The sequence below is a fragment of the Triticum dicoccoides genome, chromosome 7B (assembly GCF_002162155.2).
Source record: "Triticum dicoccoides isolate Atlit2015 ecotype Zavitan chromosome 7B, WEW_v2.0, whole genome shotgun sequence".
Lineage (NCBI taxonomy): Eukaryota > Viridiplantae > Streptophyta > Magnoliopsida > Poales > Poaceae > Triticum > Triticum dicoccoides.
This window is the reverse complement of record NC_041393.1, coordinates 101,976,483-101,991,812: the sequence shown is the minus strand read 5'-3', so window position 1 is coordinate 101,991,812 and position 15,330 is coordinate 101,976,483.

The window sequence follows — 15,330 nt, the reverse complement described above, 5'->3', positions numbered from 1 at the left end:
CTCTGTGCCGTCGCAATCAGGAAGGATGCCTTTTCCCGTCTTTAAAGACGGCGCCGTCGTCAAGGGAGCTTTGGCCGCCGGCCAAACTATCCGGCTAGGTGGTTTTCTTATGACCGCCTGTTCGGCCACCACTCCGACGATGACCTCTCAGGTCATCAAAAGCGATCTTCACGTCAGCTCGGAATTCGCCGAGCAGCTAGATCCGATTGAGCTCTCCTCCATAAACGAGCTCTTGGATCGCATCGCCGCCCTGGGAGTCGCTACAGACTATGATCAGATTGGTCTTAAAACCGATCTGAGAGAAATTAACTCTCCCCAGGCTACCCACCACGTTGTTGTGGTAGAGGAACAATGCGGCGACTCTTCTTCTATGTTAAAAACCAGCTATGTCCGGATTCCCGATCCCTCCATGCCGGATTCCCGCGGAGGGACGAACGTCAATCAAATACTGAACCTAAAGTCACGCATCAGACCAGATTTGTTGGAAGGCATCCAACAAACCAAGCTTCCAAATCCGGAAACTTCTTGGCCTTTGAGCCTCAGATCAGGCGGGGTTCCGAACTTAATTCCACCCACCCACCCAAGCATAAGCGATCTATCTCAAATACGGTAAGAGCCCGATGAAACAGTACATCATTACTGGGCCAGATTCCTCCTGGTTATGAACAGGATAAAGGACTGCCGTGAAGAAAGCGTGATTTCAATTTTTTGCAACAATTGCACGGACAAGGGAATCATAAACGCCATAAGTCGTCGTGAAGTTACACGCTTCGCCGACCTAGCGACCATTGTACAAAAATACTGTGCGATGGAGAGCGCCTGGAAAACCGAAACCAGGTTTTGGGACAATCCGACCCTGAATACAACCCCAGTCCGAAATAAAAGGGTGCGTCATACTCAAGCATCTGGATTAAAAACCAAACAACAAAAACCCCCTAAAGGGCACGGAACCGTACTGGAGGGATGGCTCAACGGACCCTGCAAAATCCACAGTACGGAGGGCGCCACTCCAACACATAGCCTTCGAGCATGTTGGATACTACGGCAGGTGGCCAAAAGTGGCGAAGGCTTTCTAGCCCCGGACAACCAGCCCAACAGTACCAGTACGGTATTAACAGTCTTCGAGACTTTCGCATCAAATAACATGCGGAAGCGAACAATCCGCAGCCTCGCCGAAGTCTACCAAGTAGCAACAACGAATCCATGGAGCGACACAGCTATCACCTTCAATGCCAGCGATGCACCTAAATTCCGAACAGCTCGAGCACCAGCCGCATTGGTCCTCAGTCCGATAGTGGATGGCTTTCATCTTACCAAGGTACTCATGGATGGCGGCAGCGGATTAAACCTCATATATGAGGAAACCCTTCAAAAAATGGAAATTGACTAGAGCCGCATTGAGCGAAGCAGCACAACCTTCAGGGGAATAATCCCTAGTCGAGAAGTATGCTGCACAGGAAAAATCACACTAGATGTAGTGTTCGGCTCGCCGGACAATTACAAGTCCGAAGAGGTCACGTTTCAAGTGGCCCCATTAGGCAGCGGATATCACTCCTTGTTAGGGTGAGAGGCATTCACAATCTTCCAAGCTATACCCCATTACGGGTACATGAAGCTCAAAATGCCCAGGCCCAATGGAATAATCACTTTCGCCAGTGATCCAGATATAGCACTCCGCGCTGAAAATAAGACAGCCGCACTGGCCCTAGAGGCATTATCCGAAGCCCTAGCGGTAGAAGAACTCACTGCGCTGCGCTCCGTGGTGGATAGGGACGATGTGATACTCGATAAGAGGTCCAAGTCCACCTCTTTCAAACCGGCAGACGAAATAGTCAAATTCCAGGTCCATCCAACGGACCCCACGAAGACGGCCTCCATTGGGGCACAATTAAATCCTGATGTAGAAGCCGCACTACGAGAATTCCTTCGGGAAAATTGGGATATCTTTTCCTGGCACCCTTCAGACATGCCAGGAATCCCACGCAGGCTGGCAGAGCACGGCCTAAATATCCTAAAAGGATTCAAGCCAGTCAAACAAGCTCTTCGGCGGTTTTCCGAACCCAAAAGACAGGCAATGGGAGAGGAGCTAGCCAAACTCTTAGAAGCCGGATTCATCAGAGATATAAAACATCCGGACTGGCTAGCCAACCTGGTAATGGTACCAAAAAAGGACAAATCCTGGCGCCTTTGCGTCGATTTCAAAGACCTTAACAAGGCCTGTCCAAAGGACCCTTTCCCTCTCCCTCGCATCGACCAAATCATCGATGCTACCGCAGGGCACGATTCATTGTGCTTCCTCGACGCATACTCCGGATACCATCAAATCAAGATGACGGAAAAAGACCAGGCCGCAACGGCATTTATTACTCCATATGGACCATTCTGCTTCAACACAATGCCCTTTGGACTCAAAAACGCCGGCGCAACATATCAGCGCATGATTCAGACATGTCTGGCCACCCAGATAGGCAAAACAGTAGAGGCATACGTAGACGATGTGGTCGTCAAGACCAAACACGTCGAAACTCTAGTAGACGACTTGAGGGTGACATTCGACAACCTCCGAGCATATGAAATTAAGCTCAACCCGGAAAAATATGTTTTCGGCATACCAGCTGGAAAGCTCTTGGGCTTCATTGTATCTGGTAGAGGAATTGAAGCAAACCCAGCCAAGATCTGAGCTCTGTCACAATTGGATATCCCAAAAGACCTCAAGCAAATACAAAAACTAACTGGATGTGTGGCGGCTCTTAGCCGCTTCATCTCCCGTTTGGGAGAGAAGGCACTGCCCCTCTATCGCCTCCTCCGGCGCATCGAACATTTCGAATGGACGGATGCTGCCACGGCCGGACTCGAAGAAATTAAGGTCGTATTGGCAACAAATCCGGTCCTGGCCGCGCCCAACCTGGGCGAACCGATGTTGTTATATATCGCAGCAACACATCAAGTTGTTAGCGCGGTACTCGTCGTCGAACGAGAAACAGAAGGGCACAAATTCCCTCTTCAAAAACCAGTGTACTACGTATCCACTGTCTTAACTCCGTGCAAGTCCCGGTACCCACACTATCAAAAGATAGCGTATGCGGTGTTCATGGCATCCCGGAAGCTGCGACACTACTTTCAAGAGTGTTCCATAACGGTGGCCTCCGAAGTACCTCTCAACGACATTATAAACAATCGCGATGTGACGGGCAGGATTGCAAAATGGGCCATTGTGCTCTTACCATTTGATATAACCTACAAACCACGGCGAGCTATCAAGTCACAAGTTCTGGCTGACTTCATCGCCGAATGGACCGAAGCCGAACTCCCTAAAGAGTACGGCGCATACTCCAATTGGATCATACATTTCGACGGCTCCAAAATGTTGGCTGGCTTGGGGGCTGGCGTCGTCTTGACGTCCCCAACCGGAGACACAGTCGAATACGTGCTTCAAATAATGTACACGGACTCCAACAATGCAGCCGAATACGAGGCCCTTCTACATGGCCTCTGGATGGCAATCTCCATGGGTATTCAACGCCTAGAGGTGCGCGGGGATTCAAATCTCGCAATATCCCAAGTAAATGGAGACTTTGACGCCAAGGATCCGAAAATGGCAGCCTACCATAACGCCGTCCTAAAAATGTCAGCCCGGTTCGAAGGACTCGAATTTCACCATGTAGCCCGGGATAATAACCAGGCAGCACACGTGTTGGCACACATCGGCGCAAAACGCGACGCCGTCCCTCCAAACATCTTCCTGGAACGGCTCTTTAAGCCATCCGTATTATGGGAAGAGGAGTCCGGAAATAACAATCCGGAACCAACTGCATCACCTAACGCAGAACATTCTGACACAATAGGTGGCTTAGCCAACGAAATAACAGATTCAGCCCACGAAATACTGGCAGTAATTGCCCCATGGACGGAACCATTCCTAGCCTACTTAATCAGGCAGGAACTTCCCGAAGACCAAAATGAGGCCCGCTGCATAGTTCGGCGATCTAAAGCCTACAAGGTCCATGAGGGAGAACTTTATAAGAAAAGCACAACCGGAGTCCTTCAAAGGTGTATCTCCAAAGAGGAAGGGCAAAATCTCCTGGCTGAAATTCACGCCGGACTCGGCGGGCACCACGCCGCCGCCCGGGCCCTTGTAGGCAAGGCCTTCCGTACATGATTTTATTGGCCGACCGCCCGGGCAGATGCTCAGGACTTAGTCCAACGATGCGTCGGTTGCCAGCTCTTTGCTAATCAGAGCCACATGCCACCCACCGCCCTCAAAACTATACCCATTACTTGGCCGTTCGCGGTCTGGGGGCTTGACATGGTTGGAACCCTTAAAGGGGGAACCCACAAGCACAAATACTTATTGGTCATGGTGGACAAATTCACCAAATGGATAGAGGCCAAGCCGGTTAAAACGGCAGAATCCGGACCTGTGATAGACTTCATATCCTGGGTAGTACACCGTTTTGGCGTCCCCCACAACATCATCACTGATAACAGCACGAATTTCACGGCCGACGAGGTTAAACTCTGGTGCAAAAACATGGGCATCAAGCTCGACTACGCTTCAGTCTACCACCCTCAAACTAATGGTCAAGTGGGACGAGCAAATGGTCTAATCATGAGCGGCATCAACCCAGATTAGTGCGGTCCCTCATGGAATCTAACACGCACTGGGTAGAGGAGCTCGACTCCGTACTCTGGGGGCTGCGGACCATGCCAAACCGTACAACCGAATTCACACCATTTTTTATGGTATACGGCGCTGAGGCAGTTTTGCCCTGCGACATAATTCATGACTCACCTCGCGTGCGCATGTACGAGGAAAGAGAAGCCGAGTTGGATCGGCAGGACAGTTTGGACGCTTTAGAGGAGGAGCGCGACGTGGCAAAATCTCGTTCTGCATTCTATCAACAGCAGGCTCGACGATATTAAAGCAGAGAAGTATGGGCCAAAACTTACAATGTTGGCGAGCTAGTTCTACGCCTGCCGAACAAGAAAAAGGACAAACTTAAGCCCAAATGGGAAGGTCCCTTCATCATCGACCAAGTCCTTACCGGCGGTGCATACCGTCTATGCAACGCATCTGACAACCGACTCGAGCCAAACCCATGGAACGCAGCCCGTCTCCGAAGATTTTACGCCTAGCGCCGGACTCAGGGTTCGTCTCCTTCCTCCGTCCACCTTTCATGTTTTTTCGCTGTCTTTGTTTTCCCTCCTTTTCCTCCCTCTTTCAGTACAAACCTCTTGAGGGCTAATCTGCGCTTTGTTCGCACTCACTCGATGTGCTACTTGCACTCGTTATACCTGGGGGCTTCTTTAACAGAAGCTTATTTATATGGGCTTCATGCCCACCACATGTGTCACACTTCCGCATGTACCTTTTGATCACCATTATATGCATCGATATGACTTAAGTTTTGGCCAAGCTGGATTGCCTGGCTCCTGTGCTTACCCCTACGTTCCCGATTATTTGGCTAGGAGGTAAAGGGAGCACCTCTGCGATTGTTACTGCCGGGTCAGCCGGATGTGTACCTCAGACTGGGTGAAGCCGAAGGCTAGCGTTCTTAAGGGAATATTCGGTCGGTGACCTGAAAGATGATTTATTACTTACTTATTTATCTACCCCCAAATGCTTTTTCTACTATTTTCGCAGTCCGAACATGCACTTTAGGGCATGCCTCCCAGGGAAAGCAACCCTTAACGGAACTATTCTCCCTGGAAGATGTTTCTTACTAACCATGTAATATAACATAGCTAGTTGGGCACTTGTCTGATAAAGAAATTATGACCCCTATGCCTTGTCTCCATGCATGCCCCGGTTCTTTTATAACCGTAAGGGTATTCGGACACACTCCGGACCGTTGGGTCCCGAGGTTGAAGCGAAAAGGTCCGCAAAGGCAAACGATCTACAATCCGGCTAGAAGGCATTTTACATGTCATTTTAAAATTACATCGTCAAACACATTGATTGTACTCCTCTTCAATCCCATCTAACATCTTATCTAATTTACAGTCCTGTTGGGAATATTTCGCGGCCAACTCTACTTGGCCGTACATCAGGCTCACAGGGATCTCCTTCCCATCGGGCCCCACAGGTCCAACCTCGGCCATGTGGTTTGGGTCAGCCTTCGGGTACCGCGTCTTCACCATGGCCCAGGCCTCCCTGGCGCCTTGACGGCAGGCCCATATCTTCCACAGACGGAGACGCCGCCGTACTCCCTGAAGCTTCTCAGCAAGCCCTCCAAGACCCTCAGGTAGGGAGACGGAAGGCCATAAGGCCTGCACGATGCCGCTCATCGCATGCCGAACACGTTCGTGGAGTTGCAGCAGCTCGGGAAGAGGGTCTCCCGTGGAACCAGGCATCTCCTCCGCCGGACGACCTGTGAGCACACCTACAGACACATTTCTGTCAATCGACTTCCTCACCGAACTCTACTTTTCAAAAGAGTTTGCTCAAGCACTTACTATAAATGCCGCGATGAAGCCGCCGATTCTCCTTTACGGAGTTAGACAACTGGACCCGAACATCTTTTAGTTCTTCGCCTAGCTGGGTGTTGGCATCTTGGAGTTTGTTCCTCTCCTGCTGCACCCTCATAAGCACCCTCTCGCCGGCCTTCAACTGGCGCAGCAGCTGTTGCTTGTCCGGATCTAGTCTGGCATCCTCTGCAATATTATTGTCAGATTATACACACACGCCGCACTTCATAAACTATTTCTTTCAAAATATGAATTACCAGAGGGGGTCTCCGTGGCTCCCCCGGCAGCGGCGAATGCGGCCTCAAGTTGGGCCTTGCATTCTTGAAGCTCCTGAGACAGGTGGGTATTCTTCTCAGTAAGATCCTGCATAACAAATGATCCTTAAATCAGTTAGTTTAACTATTTTAAGTCTCGGGGGCTACTGGCATATATAACTATTAAAAATCCCTTACCCGTATGTCCTTTACATACTGCTCCATGGCTCTGGTTAAACCATCTTGAGCAGCACGGAGGTGCGCGCCTCCCGCATTAAAGGCATTTAACGCCTCAGGGGAGAAACACGCGTCACGAAGAACTGTCCGACGGCGCCTGTGATTCATGGCGCTCTCCACCTCAGACCTGGTGGCGGACAACCTGTCGGCATCCTCCGTTGGAGGAGCATCCGGCTTGCGCCTTTGCGCTTGCCTCCCCCTCCGGACCAGGCGTTGGAGCCTGGCTGGCGGAGGCTTGGTGGGCACCCTCTTCGGGCTCAGTCCGGCGAGCGCTCTTTCTCCTGGAAGAATCATGAGCATTAATATGCCTCCCAGGAGTCTTTCCCTTAAAAGACAATGGTGCACCATACCTTTGCGGCGACGTTTCTATTCGCACCGCACCCCTCTTCCGCCTGCCGGGCCGAACTGACCCTCGTTGGTCAGCCGCCGCGGGTTCGGCTTCTCGCCTTGAAGGCACCTCCTGCAAGACACCGTTGGTATACGGTGATCAGAAATACGCAAGGACGAAGTAATGGTGTCAGAACTCCGGTCATAATTACCTGAGAAGCCGGAGATAAGCCGGGGTAGTCAGCCGTAATGGCGACTAGAGCATTGTCCATGCTGAGTTGGTGGAACACCCCGTCAATTAGCTCCACCTTTATGTTCGGATCCTCTTAGGAGGCCGGATCAAGGGATCTTCCCGGATCCTCGAGTTGTGGAGCCGGACTGTGTATGCCCTCCACATCCCGACGCAGTTCCTTGCGGCCATGACGGGTGGCGTCATTCTCCCCGTTGAAATCCCACATGGGGTGGCCCCTATATTGGAGTGGCTGCACCCCTCGCATAATGCACGTGGCCATGACTCCAATCATGGTCAATCCCGAATGGGCCAGCAACCTTATCCGGCCCATCAGGTAGTGGACGCTCCTATCATCTTCCCGTTGAGGGCTCCGCGGGCGCCAACTCAGGCGTTTCTTCAGCGGAGCAGTGCTGAACTCCGGGAGGCCGATTCGAACTGGGTCCGGCAGAGGAGCGTCTTCTATGTAAAACCATTCCGAGGGCCAATCTTCGGACGCCTTCTTTGGGGTTCCGGATAGATATCCGGCCCCGGCGATGCACCATTTTTCGGCTCCGCCCACTTGATATATCGACCCCTCGTAAGAACGGGGTACGAGGCAAAACAGCCTCTTCCACAGCGCAAAATGGGGCTCGATGCCCAAGAATAGCTCGCAAAGAGCTACAAAGCCCGCGATGTGTAAAATGGAGGCGGGCGTGAGGTGGTGAAGTTGGAGTCCATAAAACTCCAGGAGCCCCCAGAGAAACGGATGTATAGGAAATCCAAGTCCCCTTATTAAGTAGGGGACGAAGCATACCCGCTCTCCTTTGGAGGGATTGGGGACGCTCTCCGCCTGCTTCCCACCCTTGTAGGTGGCCAGTCCGGCTCAAACCAAAACCATAAAGGCCGGGGGAAGGTATCCCTCTGCTTGGAGTGTCACTAACTCACTATGCGGGACTAAGCATCTCCTCCAATCTCCTGGCTGAGGAGTGGGAGCGCGAGAAGAGGAGCCGTGTCGACTATCCATGGTGGAATGGATTTTTTGTCAGATACGCCTCGATGAGTACATGCGAAAGGAGGATGGTGTGATTTGGATCTGAATCCTCGCCTCTCTTATAGGCGGCTCATTCGCGCAGCTAGGGGGTAAAACGTAAGGATACCCTGGCTTTTCACATTCGAGCGACACGTGGAAGAAGGCCATTATTGGACGTAGAAGCCAAGGAGCGCAACATTTATGAAGCAACCGGACACTATCCGGCAAACACATGAAACATGAAGGAGAACCCGCCTTGCAAACGCCGAAGACAACAGACGCGCCAGACTCGTCGTCGTTGAAGCCTGGTTCGGGGGCTACTGAGGGAGTCCTGGACTAGGGGGTGTCCGGATAGCCGAACTATCATCTTCGGCCGGACTCCAAGACTATGAAGATACAAGATTGAAGACTTCGTCCCGTGTCCGGATGGGACTTTCCTTGGCGTGGAAGGCAAGCTTGGCGATACGGATATGTAGATCTCCTACCATTGTAACCGACTCTGTGTAACCCTAGCCCTCTCCGGTGTCTATATAAACCGGATGGCTTTAGTCCGTAGGACGAACAACAATCATACCATAGGCTAGCTTCTAGGGTTTAGCCTCCTTGATCTCGTGGTAGATCTACTCTTGTAACACACATCATCAATATTAATCAAGCAGGACGTAGGGTTTTACCTCCATCAAGAGGGCCCGAACCTGGGTAAAACATCGTGTCCCTTGTCTCCTATTACCATCCGCCTAGACGCACAGTTCGGGACCCCCTACCCGAGATCCGTCGGTTTTGACACCGACACTCATCTTTTGGTCCATTACACGTATGAGATGGTGATAGTGTGGAATTGATTTTACATCATGTCCTATCACACTAAAGGCATGCACTTTTGCATATTCCTCGCTTTGGTGTTCAAGTTCCATAACAAACAAGGGCGTTTTTTTGTTTTTCTACTTCAAAATTGAATGCTAACTTTTTATTGGTAATAAATATGTGTTAGAAACCGGTGTCAAGTTTTGAAGTGGACATATGGTCTCTCAATAAATAAATCGATCTTTCTCTATGGTTATATACTTGAAGCGCTGTAATTTGAACAATTATTCCCTTTTTAGAACGGGCGGGCGCGGCAACGCGTGCCTCCATGGTTGAAAAAGTGCTCCCTTTCCCCCGCGAGAGGACGGGGGAACCCTAGCCGCCACCTCCTCCCCCTCCCCACCCCACCCCCCTCCCTCCCTAGCCACCGTCGGGTAGGAGCCGCGACGGTGCCTCGTCTTCCCCTATGCATGGACCCCCGGGCTGGTGCGAGACGACCGGCCACCGGAGGCGCCGAGCTATGGCGGGGCTCGGCGGTGCGGCTTCAAGCGCGCTCAGTTGCGGCAACTGCGGTGGCGGCGACTTGGAGGTGGCGCGATAGCCGTGGGTGCTCTGCTTTGATGGAGGTATGGTGGCCAGATCTGACATGGGTGCTGGTGGTGCCGGTGTGTGCGCGCGGCGACCTGGTCTGCGGCGGGCGACACGGGAAGGCTTTTCCGGTGCTCCTTGGCGCCTGGTGGTGGCGTCTTTATCTCTCCACTAGATGGGCGGGCGGCGGTTCATGGTCCGGCGGTGGTCCGAGGCAGCAGCCATGGTGGGGATACATAGGAGGTGTCTGGTGGGGGCGCTGGTCCGGAGAGATGGGGGGCTAGTGGTGGCCCTCCGTTGCCGGCAGGGGTGCCGGCCGTGGATTCGTTCCCCTCCTTCCCTTCCCCTCTCCCCGGCCTAGTGCTACATGGTCTCCGGGCTACCGTTCTTCAGGTCTGGATGGTCGCTGGCGGCTCCATCGGTGGTTGGGGTGTCGGTAATGCCAAATCCAGTGCCTTGGTTGGCCATGGAGTTGTCGGATGGTAGGGCAGCGGCCCTGGTGGTGGGAGGTGTGGCGTTTGTGGGCGGATCGTGTGTCTCAGGAGCGGGAAGGCAATCATGGTTATGCGGGTGGCATGGTTGCAGGTGGTTGACGGAGCAAGGGTGTGACAGAGGGGTGTGAGCACCGGGGTACACCTCCTACCAAATTTCACTGGCTGGCGGTGGCAGCGGCCGTTGCTTTCGCAACCCTTCCTAAAGGCACCATCGCAGTGTTCCCACTCCTCGTCTTGCTCCGGGTGAAAAGTTGATCTTCGGGATCGAGTGGTGGCGTCTATCCTTGGTCATTTCCCTTCTTGGAGGCACCGTTTTGGAGTATTGGCTTCGTTGGTGTCTGTCACACCTCTCTGTTGTAGATTCTCATGATGGACGTCTCTGCACGCTCCAAGCGGTTTCCCTCCTCGTCATCTTTAGTTTGCTAGGTAGTCAGTGGGGTGGGGTGTCAGCGCCCGACACCATTGTATCTTGCCTTGGGTGTGTGGTGTGTGTTTGTATCGGCTTCGAATGTAATCGGTGATGTTTGATTTATAATATAAAGTGCGGGGAAACCCTTTTTCGTCAAGATAGAGAGAGAGGAGACGGAGAAAAGAAAGAGCAAAGGTCGTCTGAGATGAACCGGGTACAACATGACGGACTGCTGGTCACCTCCAGACACCCCCTATACGTGGATTGTGTTTGAGAACAGAGCAACTGGAGGGATTAGGGCATCTCCAACGGCAATCCGCAAAAAACTTCCTACGTCCTGATATGTCTCCAAACTATCTATAATTTTTTATTGTTCCATGCTATTATAGTATCAATCTTGGATGTTTTATATGCATTTGCAACCAATTATATATCATTCTTCGGAACAAACCTATTAACCTTGTACCAGTTGTTGTTTTTTGCCTGTTTTTAGTTTTCCAGAATATCGGTACCAAACGAAGTCAAAATGCCACAAACTTTTTGGAGATTTTTTTCTAGACAAAAGAGACACTAGAAGCTTCGGGAGGAAGTCTGAAGGCGAAGGAGGTGGCCACGAGCCACCAGGGCGCACCCTAGTGCCTCGTGGGCCCACCTTTGCTCTGTTTGACCTAATTTTGCCTCTATAAATTCTCTAAACTTGGGAAACCAATATAGAGCCAACCAAAACCCTATTTTCACCGCCGCAAGTTTCTTTTTCTCGAGAGATCCCATCTGGAGCCTTTTCTCCCACTCTGTCGAAGGGGGATTCAACCACGGAGGGGCTCTACATCAACCTTTCTACCCTTTCGATGATGTGTGAGTAGTTTACCACAGACCTATGGGTCCATAGCTAGTAGTTAGATGGCTTCTTCTCTCTCTTTGATCTTCAATACAATGTTCACATCGATGTTTTCGGAGTTCTATTCGATGTAATCACTTTTCGCGGTGTGTTTGTTGGGATGTGATGAATTGTGAGTTTATGATCAGATTATATATGAATATTATTTGAGTCTTCTCTGAACTCTTTTACGCATGCTTATTATAGCTTCGTATTTCTCTCTGATCTATTGATTTGGTTTGGCCAACTAGATTGATTTTTCTTGCAATGGGAGAGGTGGATTGTAATGGGTTCGATCTTGCGGTGCTCAATCCCAGTGACAGAAAGGGAACATGACACGTATTGTATGGTTTCTATTAAGGATAAAAATATGGCGTTTATTCATGCGTGAGTCTACTTTGTCCACATCATGTCATCTTGCTTAAGGTGTTACTCCGTTTGTGGTGAACTTAATACTCTAGATGCATGTTGGATAGCGGTCGATGTGTGGAGTAATAGTAGTAGATGCATAATCGTTTTGGTCTACTTGTCTCGGACGTGATGCCTATATACATGTTAATTGCCTTAGATATCGTCATGATTATTCGCTTTTCTATCAATTGCCCATGAGTAATTTGTTTACCCATCGTATGCTATTCTCAAGAGAGAAGCCTCTAGTGAAAACTATGGCCCCTAGGTATATTTTCATCATATATCAAAAACCATGAATACCTTGCTACAATGTTTATTTATTTATTGTATTTTGTGTTTTATTTATCCATCTACCTATACAAGATTTGATCCTTGCAATTAACTGCCAAGGGATTGACAACCCCTTGTTCGCGTTGGGTGCAATTATTTGTTATTTTGTGCGCAGGTGTTGTTAACGAGGTGTTGTGTGGTTCTCCTACTGGATTTATAACCTTGGTTCTTAACTAGGGAAATCATTTTCTCTACTGTGTTGCATCATCCTCTCCTCTTCAGGGAAATCCCAATGCATCTCACAAGTAGCAGGAAGAATTTCTGGCGCCATTGCCAGGAAGACATCGTCAGCATCTATTAAGTACCTATGCATAAACTCCCATCTCCTTACATTTACATTATTTGTAATTTGCCTCTCCTTTTCACCCCCACCCCCACTTCTTAAAAGTTTTTCACAAAAAATACAAAAATATTTTTCGTTTGCCGTTTTTGCTTGCTTGCTTTTCTTTCCTTCATGTCAACACTCAAAAACAGAAAAATAGACAAGAAAAGTAAATACATATGGATCCTCACCCACTTGCTAATCTTTTCAAAAGATCTAATTATTTTGAACCAATTGCTAGTGAGTTGAGTACTCTTGATTATCTTTGTGAAGTTTTGCTTGAATATCGTGAAACTGAAAATTGTGATGAAGTGTTAAAAGAAGAAATTTATAAAGTGATTCATGATATCTCTTTGAATGAAAAGCATGATTGCAATGATGTTATTATAAATTCTATTAATGTCAGTTATGCTAATAATATGCAAAATTAAAGCTTGGAGATGGCAATTTTGTCATGTCCACTACTCATTGTAATGATCATGATTGGGGTGATGCTTCTTATGATCTTAAAATTTTATTTAATCCTTATGATGAATATGATATTGATAATAATGCTTGCAATAATATCAAAAGTGGGTTTGGAAGAGTGTCAAATTTAGGAAATAAGAATTCCACATACTCGAAGATTGTTCAATCTTATGAAAATTTTGACAAAAGTGGGCTTAGAGAGGTCATGACCTTAGTTGATGTTAATCCCACTATCTTGGAAGATTATAAGTCTCTTATGCATGTGGATCATGAAGAGAAAATTTTATATGATTTCTATATTATTGAATTTGAATATGACCCTACATGCAATTATTATGAGAGAGAAAAATATGGTTATAGAAATTTTCATGTTATTAAATAACCTCTCTTCATGTTGAGATTGCTATTGTTTATTTCTCCTTCTGTGCATATGCTAGGTTCTTCTTGTCTTGATAATTTGTTTGCCTATAAAATTCCTATGCATAGGAAGTATGTTAGACCTAAACTTGTTTTTCACATGCTACGTGATGCTCTCTTTGCATTTCAATTATTATCCTTCATGTGAGCATCAATAAAATCTTGATCCTATCTTAGTGGCTATAAAGAAAGAGCTTGTTGGGAGACAACCCAATAGTTATCATTTTCCTGTTTTTAAGTGTGCACACAATTATACTACTATTATGGTTGTGTTTTAATTAGTGTTTGTGCCAATTAAAGCCTTTGGGACGATTTGTATGATAGTTGATTTGTTTCTGTGAAAAAACATAACCTTTTGCGCCCAGTAGCAAAACTGTTTAAAATCACTGGAATGTGATTATGATTTGTATTTTTTAGACATGATTTATATAAAAATTACCCATGTTTTCCAAAATTTCAGAATTTTTAGAGTTACAGAGGTATGAGCATATTTCATATTTCTACAGACTGTTCTGTTTTTGACAGATTCTGTTTTCGTTGCATTGTTTGCTTGTTTTGATGAAACTATGGATTTTATCGAGGGGTATAAGCCATGGAGAAGTTAGAATACAATAGGTATAATGCAATAATAAAATATGAATGGGTTTACAACAGTACCTAAAGTAGTGATTTGCTTTGTTATACTAACGGGTCTCACGAAGGTTTTGTTGAGTTTTGTGTGCTGAAGTTTTCAAGTTTTGAGTGAGATCATGATGGATGAAGGAATAAGGAGTGGAAAGAGCCTAAACTTGCGGATGCCCGAGGCACCCCATGGTAATATTTGAGGACTCCCAAGCAACTAAGCTTGGGGATGCCCCGGAAGGCATCCCCTCTTTCTTCTACCAACCATCGGTAAGTTTACTTGGAGCTATATTTTTATTCATCACATGATATGAGTTTTGCTTGGAGCGTCGTGTATTATATGAGTCTTTGTTTTGTTTACTTTTTAGTTTGTCACAATCATCTTTGTTGGACACACCTATTTGAGAGGGACACACATTTATCATGATTTGTTAGAATACTCTATGTGCTTCACTTATATCTTTTGAGCTAGGCAGTTGCTCTGGTGCTCCACTTATATTTTTTAAAGCACGGCAGTGGTTTTATTTTGAAGAAATAGTTGCACTCTCATTCTTCACTTATATATTTTTGAGTTGATAATAGTAATGGAAATTAGTACAAGTTATGAATTTGGTCCTAATATGATAGGTATTCAAGAGGGATATAATAAAACTTGCATGTAGATCACTAAATATGATAAGTTTGATTGCTTGCAATAGTTTGCGATATAAAGGTGGTAATATGTGGGTTATGCTAATGAGTAATTGTTAGTAAGAATATTGATGTTAAGGTTTGTGATTCTCGAAGCATGCGCGTATAGTCTCTCGTTATGCTAAGAAGTTAGAGCATGATTTATTATTAATTGTCATCCTTATGTGTGGCGGTCGGGGACGAGCAATGGTATTTTCCTACCAATCTATCCCCATAGGAGCATGCGTGGTAGTACTTTGCTTCGACGACTAATAAACTTTTGCAATAAGTATGGGAGTTCTTTATGACCAATGTGAGTCCATGGATTATACGCACTCCCACCTTTCCGCAACTTGCTAGCCACTTCGGTACCATGCATTGACCTTTCTCACC